This window comes from Pituophis catenifer, unplaced genomic scaffold, assembly GCF_029215685.1.
Source record: "Pituophis catenifer annectens isolate HBS135680 unplaced genomic scaffold, rPitCat1.0.hap2 SCAF_8, whole genome shotgun sequence".
NCBI lineage: Eukaryota > Metazoa > Chordata > Lepidosauria > Squamata > Colubridae > Pituophis > Pituophis catenifer.
Window position 1 is genome coordinate 76,663,597 of NW_027256888.1, and position 8,650 is coordinate 76,672,246.

An 8,650-nucleotide genomic window follows, 5' to 3' on the forward strand; every position below is an offset into this window, starting at 1 on the left:
TTTTTTTCATAAACTGAAAAATACCTTCTAATCCCCAAAGCTCTGATTTATGTCCAGTGAGGAGAAACTTCCCTCAGAAGACAGAGATTAAAAAGAGCATAATATAATTTTTTTTTCTTGAATTCATCCCATTTTTGAAGATACAAAATGAGTCCGCAGAGATTGAGAGCTAATTTAATCGTGCACAGTTCCGAAAAGCCTTGTTTTCTTTTAGCATGAGCTAAAATATCTATCTTAGTTTCTTCAGCTCAGTGCAAACTGAGTGCAAATTGCAAATTGCAATAATTTGCAATTCAGTGCAATGGGATTCAAATTCAGTGCAAATTGCAATAAAAGACAAATTACATTTTTGTCTTTTATTTTTTATACTTTTATTTTCCCCAGCCTGCGACTCTTAAGCCCACTCTGTGCCAAATCCAGCTTCAAAAGAGAAACATTTCTTGAGCTAGCTTCACAGAAAGAAAAGAAGGTCCATGCGCCATTTCCTAATTTTTGATCACTTCTTTAGCTGAGGTAAAAAATGTCAAGATGGCGGCTTTGATCACTTTGTGGCCGCCATCTTGATTTTTAAAAAAAAAAAAAAAAAATCTTGCAGATGCCTCAGTTGTCAGATGATGAAATTTTTCAACCAAAAATATACTGCAAGTGAAATACAAACACACACATTTAAAATCGTGTCAGATTTGTGCCTGAGATTTTATATTGGTTGAAAAATGCAAGCACTATACTTTGAACAAAATCAGATACCGATTTGAATGTTAGATTTCTACAAGGGCAAAGCTTTTTTTGTGTGTCAGATGTGTTGGTTGTGTAAGTCAGCCAGTTTGGTAAATCTATCGTTTGAGTGTGTGACAACCAAAGGATTTGAGTTTATTCAGCAATCAGGTTAAATGTATTTTGAGGACATACTGTGTGAATAAAAGTCAGACAGAGAATAGCAGAATAACATTTATTGAAATATTGAAGAAATATTCTCTTTAACTATAGTAGACTATATACATAAATGCCCACAGAGGACTCAATGGGAGGTATGGTGTGTTATGGTGCCACGGGCTCCATTCTTCGTACAAAATTGCAACGGTACTAAAAAATGATAAAGCTTGGACTGCAATATTACAACACACACAGAACGTGATCAGTAATGGAAGCCTATAATGGTATTAACGGGCATGGCATATAGGTAGTCCGTGACTTACAACCATTCATTTAGTTACAATGGCACTGAAAAAACAGACTTATGATCAATGTTTTACACTTACAACCATTGTACATCCCCATGATTAAAATTCAGATAAACAGTAACAAAGTTGGAAGGGACCTTGGAGGTCATCTAGTCCAACCCCCTGCTCACATAGGAGACCTGTATTAGGGATCCGAACTGCTGAACTGCCGACCTTTCTGATCGACAAGCTCAGTGTCTTAGCTACTGGGCCACCAACTAATTTCTTTTCAAGTTAAAACGGCTCTGAAAGCAGGGATAATTTTGAGATTCAAGACTGCTGCAGCAACTCGCGTGATCAAAATTAGGTTGCTCGACAACTGACTCAAATTTATGATGGTTGCAGTCATATGATCTGCAGGTCATATGATCCTGGTTTGCAACCTTCTGATAAGCAAAGTCAAGGAGGAAGCCAGATTCGAAATCCGTGTTACTAACTTAACAGCTGCAGTGAATTCACTTAAGTACTGTGCAAGAAAGGTCGTAAAATGAAGCAAATCTCACTTTTAACGGTCTTGCTTTTGCAACAGAAATGTTGGGCTCAGTTGTGGTTGTAAGTCAAGGACCATCTGCATTGGTGTAACAAGCATAAAATATTCAGGAGTGAAGGGTGCCTGTATCACATTGTCCTGGCTGATTTGGAAGAATGAAAGTCTTCTATGGTCAGAGATGTCAACATCAAGAGAAAATCACAGACATTTCAACTCCTTGGTTTACCGAGGAGCTGAGGGAGATGAAGTGCTGGAAAAGACGCCGGGAGAGCGGTTGGAGGGCCAGTCTCGCTGAATCTGACCTAACACTGGTAAGGTCGCATATTAAGACCTACCTAGTGGCGATAAAAGCGGTAAAGTTTAATTACTTTTCTGCCATCCGGGAGTGCAGGAGGACCCCCTGGAAGGCAGGGCTGAGGATTTCAGACAATATCTGTATGACAAAATCGCTCAGATCCAGGGGGAGTTGGACTCTGACTGGGTAGATTTGGGCAGGATGACGAGGAACAGTCTTGAGAATGTTATCTGGGAAGAGTTTGACTCTGTGATTCTGGATGACGTGGACAGGATTTTGGGGACACTTAGTGCGGCCACATGTTTACTGGACCCATGTCCCTCCTGGTTAGTACTGGCTTCCCGGGTGGTTACACGAGGCTGGCTCCAGGGAATTATTAACACTTCGTTGAGTGAGGGTCACTTCCCCACTGCCTTGAAAGAGGCGATGGTGAAGCCTCTCCTCAAGAAGCCCTCCCTGGACCCGGCAGTATTGGCCAACTACCATCCTGTCTCCAACCTTCGCTTTGTGGCGAAGGTTGCTGAGAGTGTGGTCCAGCGACAGTTTCCACAATTCCTGGAGGAAACGTCTTATCTAGATCCGTTCCATTCGGGTTTCAGGCCTGGGCACAGCATGGAAACGGCATTGGTCGCGTTGGTAGATGATCTCTGGAGGGCTCGGGACAGGGGTTGCTCCTCTGTTCTAGCCCTGTTAGACCTCTCAGCGGCTTTTGATACCATTGACCATGGTATCATGCTGCACCGGTTGGAAGAGTTGGGGATGGGAGGCACCGTGTTATGGTGGTTCTCCTCCTTTCTCTCTGACCAGTCGCAGTTTGTGTTGGCAGGGGGGCAGTGGTCGACCTCGAGGCCTCTCATTTGTGGAGTGCCTCAGGGGTCGGTCATCTCGCCCCTTTTGTTCAACATTTATGTGAAGCCGCTGGGTGAGATCATCCGTGGCTTTGGGGTGAAGTACCACCAGTACACTGATGACACCCAGCTATACATCTCCACCACAACGATGCCCTTGAAGTGATGTCTCAGTGCCTGGAGGCTGTGCGGATCTGGATGGGGAGGAACAGGCTCAAGCTCAACCCTTCCAAGACTGAGTGGCTGTGGTTCCCGGCATCCCGATATAGTCAGCTGACTCCATCGCTGACTATTGGGGGTGAGTCTTTGGCCCCCTCGGAGAGGGCGCGCAATCTGGGAGTCCTCTTGGATACGCAGCTGTCCTTGGAGGAACATCTGATGGCTGTAGCCAGGGGGACCTTTTGTCAGGTTCGCCTGATTCGCCAGTTGCGGCCCTTTCTTGATCGGGATTCCGTGTGCACAGTCACTCATGCCCTCGTCACCTCTCGCCTGGACTACTGCAACGCTCTCTATGTGGGACTCCCCCTGAAGAGCACCCGGAGGCTCCAACTGGTCCAGAATGCGGCCACGCGGGTAATTACGGGAGCTGCTTGGCGCTCCCACATAACACCGCTCCTGCGTGAGCTGCACTGGCTCCCAGTGGTCTTCTGGGTGCGCTTCAAGGTGTTGGTTACCACCTTTAAAGCACTCCATGGCATAGGACCTAGTTATCTTCGAGACCGCCTGCTGCTACCGACAACCTCCCATCGACCCGTGTGCTCCCACAGAGAGGGCCTCCTCAGGGTGCCATCAGTCAAACAATGTAGGCTGGTGACCCCCAGGGGGAGGGCCTTCTCTGTGGGGGCACCTACCCTCTGGAACCAGCTGCCCCCAGAGATAAGGAGAATCCAAGACCTCGGTGCCTTCCGCCGTGCCCTTAAAACTTTCTTTTTCCAGCAAGCCGGGCTGGCTTAACATATTTTTAAATATTTTAATTGGTTTGTCATTTTAAACTGGGGCCAAATTAATATATATTCTTTTAATTGTTTTTAATGTTTTGTATTGTATGTTTTTATCTGGCTGTACACCGCCCTGAGTCCCTCGGGAGAAGGTGCGGTATATAAATTTGAAATAAAATAAAATAAAATAAAATAAAATAAAATAAAATAAAATAAAATAAAATAAAATAAAATAAAATAAAATAAAATAAAATAAAATAAAATAAAATAAAATAAAACTCATTGCATCCCTCTTGTACTTGTTTTAATAAATTCCTATGGGAAGTGCTTGGGCTTAACATCTAAACCCCAGCAGCTTGATAAGAATAACGCTGTTAGCTTCCAATGTGGATGTCAAAGATTATGAATCCTTCAGAAACTGATTACGTGTCTTTAGGAAGAGAATCATTTGTGAAGCAGCTTCTCTAAAACTCAGCTTGAACTTCATTGGTTGGCATTGTTTTCTCCGATAATTGCCTGTAAAGAAAGCATAGGAAGTATGACCTAAGCATACTGATTATTCCACTACAGTGTCCTACCTGCCAATTACTACTTCAGCTTCAACCACAACAATACACGAGCACGCAATAGATACAAACTTAAAGTGAACCACTCCAGACTCGATTGCAGAAAATACAACTTCATCAACAGAGTTGTTAATGCCTGGAATGCACTTCCAGACTCTGTGGTCTCATCCCAAAACCCTCAAAACTTTAACCTTAAACTGTCTACCGTTGACCTCACCCCATTCCTAAGAGGTCTGTAAGGGGCGTGCATAAGAGCACCAGCAATCCTTCCGTCCCTGTCCTAATGTTCCCTTTAATTGTATTCATTTTATGTATTCAATTCATGCTTATACTTATCTAATATGTACTCGACAAAATAAATAAATAAATAAATAAATAAATAAATAAATAAATAAATAAATAAAATAAAATAAAATAGAAACTTGATTAGTTTTTCTCAACCTACAAAAGGTTGCATTGAAAGTTGATGATGTTCTTCTAAAATCCTTCGGCTTTGTGTTCTGACTGATAGAATAACAGAGTTGGAAGGGACCTTGGAGGTCTTCCAGTCCAACCCCCTGCTTAATCAGAGACCCTATACAATTTCAGAAAAATAATTGTCCACCCTCTTTTTAATAACCTCCAGTGTTGAAGCACCCACAACTTCTGGAGGTTAATTGTCTTTACTATCAGGAAATGTCTGTTTAATTCTAGGTTACATCTCTCCTTGATTAGTTTCCATCCATTGCTTCTTGTCCCGCCTTGAGGTGCTTTGGAGAAGAGGTTGACAACCCCTTTACTTTGTGGCAGCCCCACAAATATTGGAAGACTGCTATCATGTCATCCCCAGTCCTTCTTTTCATTAAACTAGACATACACAGTTCCTACATACTGTTCTTCCTATGGCTTAGCTTGATGATAGCTTAAGCATATAATATGACGAAGAATATAAAATAAGGGAATCCTTCAAAACAGGGAAAGTCCCCTTTAAATCCTAGAGAAAGCAACACCAAAAGTGTTAACTTCTATGGGAAAGGAATCCCATTCCTAAGAAAAGGTCTCAAGGGTTGTTTTGAAGATCAAGTCAATCAGGAATTAATCCAATTATGTAGAATAATGGGCCACCCAAAGTTAGAACTGATTAAAGTTCTGGCTGGATGGTGGAGGATAGGTTCTGAAAAGGATTATGGTGGTGGGATGGAAGGAATCTATTTCTTTGTAGTTGTCTGGTCTTCATCGTCTGATGGAGCTTCTTGGATGAGAAGCGAGACTTCTTCCTCAAGGAAAAAACAGTTGCCTTTTGAAAAAGCACCTTTCAAACAACTATGACCTGAATGACCAAGAATCTCTATAGACGTCTGGCGAGGAGATAAGATTCATAATGTTTCAAGGACCTCCTATGAGTAATTTTGTACTAAATATGACCAGCGTGATCAACTAAGGGTGAACCCTAACCTTGTGAAGGAAATCACAGAGACTGACATGTGGTAAAGAACGAAGAAAGGTTAGTGTATCTGAGCCAATTTTTACTCAGGATGCTCGATTCCCAACCGTGACGGAAGATAAAGGTTGGTGATTATTCCAAAGGACTTCTTCTGAAGGACTTGTTTTGCAACTAATTGGGACTCAGCTGGGAATGAATGTAATTCTCAGCTGTTACAATAAAATAGGTTTGTTTGGGACTAATTGTGTATTGTAATTACTCAGTAAGCCTAGGTCACAACAACAAGTCACAGGTACACAGCTGGAAACGTCTGGCAATGAGCTAGGATTCGGACGTTTTGAGGACCTGCTATGAGTAATTTTGTGCTAAAAATGAGAAATGTGATCAATGCTAACCTTGTGAAAGAAATCACAGAGACTGATATACAGTAAATAACAAAGTCAGTTTAAATATATAGATATATATACCAGTAGATATATATAAATACCTGAGCCAACTTTTACTCAGGATGTTTGATTCCCAAGCTTGAGGCTGTCTATTTGTGCAGGAATAAAGAAAGATGGGGAAAAAAGATTTCTTTCCATGTTCCAGCTTGATTTATTGGTCCTCGGACACAGCTAAAGCTCACAATCACTGCTTACCTGTTTAATTCTCCTGTCTTGGTCCTCATCAAGGTTCAGACAGCGTTTTTGGCCATTTCTAAAGATCACTCTGCATATATGCAAAGAGAACAAATTAGTAACCAAAGGGTTGTTTGATGTTATTAACATTCAACATTAATTGACTGTCAGTGCAACTGTGGTGAAGCCGATCCACCTGCCCTCCCAACTCTCCAGATTGTCAACTGCAAACGCAACATAGCCACACCAGTTAGCCTCAAACAAGGAAGACCTAAGGCATAACTGGTGAAACCATATACAAGATTTCCATAACCCTCTGGGGAAAAACTTTGGAAGTTTTAAAAATCCAAACTATACATCCAGCTCAGGGGTGGGTTCCATTTACCTTTACTACTGGTTTGGAACAGGAGCGCGCACGCGCGCCTCTGGGCATGCACAGAAGTGTCTACACCTGTGCTGATCATCCGTGATGACGTTCGGCTGGGTATGCAGAGCGTCCCGCCACCATTACTAGATGGTTTGCAAGAACCGGACTAAACCGGGAACAACCCACCACTGATCCAGCTACTAGAATAGGTAAAGCAGCTAAGATCATATTGCTCGGATCCTAATTTCAGGATACGATTAACAAAAATCTGAAAAATTCTAGGAGATCCAAACAAGCCTCCTTGTAGACCAATTCAATAGCTTCAAAGGAGAAAGCAGCAGGAATTGGCTCTACTACTTACAGCAGTTCCTGTAAAAAAAATGGGCACCTTTGATCATATGTGGTGGACTTGTGTCAAAGCCAAAAAAAATTGGGCAAAGATACACAGGTGGCTAGAAAAGATTATAGGGAAACATATAGATTTCAAACCTGAATTGTTTTTATTAAGTATAATATCAGGGGAAAAATGATAAGAAAAATACGTACTTAATATTACATGTCTTAACAGCAGCGAGGATTATATTTGAACAATACTGGAAAAATGAAGCTATACTGTGAGATGAGTCAGGAAGATACTAGATTATGCAGAAATGGATAGATTGAAATTGAAAATTAAACAGAAAGAAGATACGGAATATTATCAAACATGGAATCTATTTTACCAATGGTGGTGGGGGGGATCGGGGTGGAAATTAAGAATGTAAATTTGTATTGTGAAGCAAATTATATACCCAGACAACACAATGTTTATTAAGCACTAAGAAATAGAAAATTAATTTTTAAAAAACTACTTACATCAGTTCTTCATTACCACAGCTGCTGGTTGGCCGGTAGAACTCGAGATTAGCCACACGTTCCTTGTTCACATGTTTATGGCCAGAGGTAGACTGTTCTGCCAGGGATCATATAGGAAAGGTGAGTTTTTCACCAATCGTTTATGGCAGTGTTTGTCAACCCAAGGACTTCAACTCCCAGAATTCTGGGAGTTGAAGTCAACTCATCTCAATGTTGCTAAATTTGAGAAACACTGGTATAAGGTATGGGAGGGTTGGCTTCTAAGCTTTCCATGGGAGGGATGTCTCCTTGAAGAAAACACAAGGAATATTTTGCTTGGCTGTGTGGGCATTGGCATATGCTCTGTTTTACTTAATTGCAATTGCTCCCCCCCCCACACACACACTTTTTTTTTCTAAGATGTGTAAGGTGATAGAGATGAAAGAGAGAGAGAGAGAGTTTGAGAGAGGGGGGAAGGAAAAAAGGAAGGAAAGAGAGAGCGAAAGGAAAGAAGAGAGAGAGAGAAAGAAAGAAAGAAAGAAAGAAAGAAAGAAAGAAAGAAAGAAAGAAAGATTGAGAGAGACAGAAAGGAAGAAAGGAAAGAAAGAGAGAGAGCGAAAGGATGGAAGGAAGGAAGGAAGGAAAGAAAGAAAGAAAGAAAGAAAGAAAGAAAGAAAGAAAGAAAGAAAGAAAGAAAGAAAGAAAGAAAGAATAGCCCAGCTGGATTATATTTAGTGATTCTGTTCATATCCTACATATTACCTGGTCCGCTAAAGATCTTCCTCTAATTAAATTGGAATTTTAGACTCACCTGCCTAGGAATAAATCAGTTTAGCCCCTCACCATTATTGGTGTTATTCCCAGGACTACTGGATTAATGTTGCAAAGGTTCAAAGGATCTCTAGATAACAACACTCAGTTAGGTTTTTTCTTTGCTTGTTTAGGCCAGTCCCAATTTTTGTAGCAAACACCTGGAAGTTGGACTGACCCCAGGAAAAAAGTTAGGCAACAATGAGAGCAGCATTTGTTGATTATACACACACACCCAA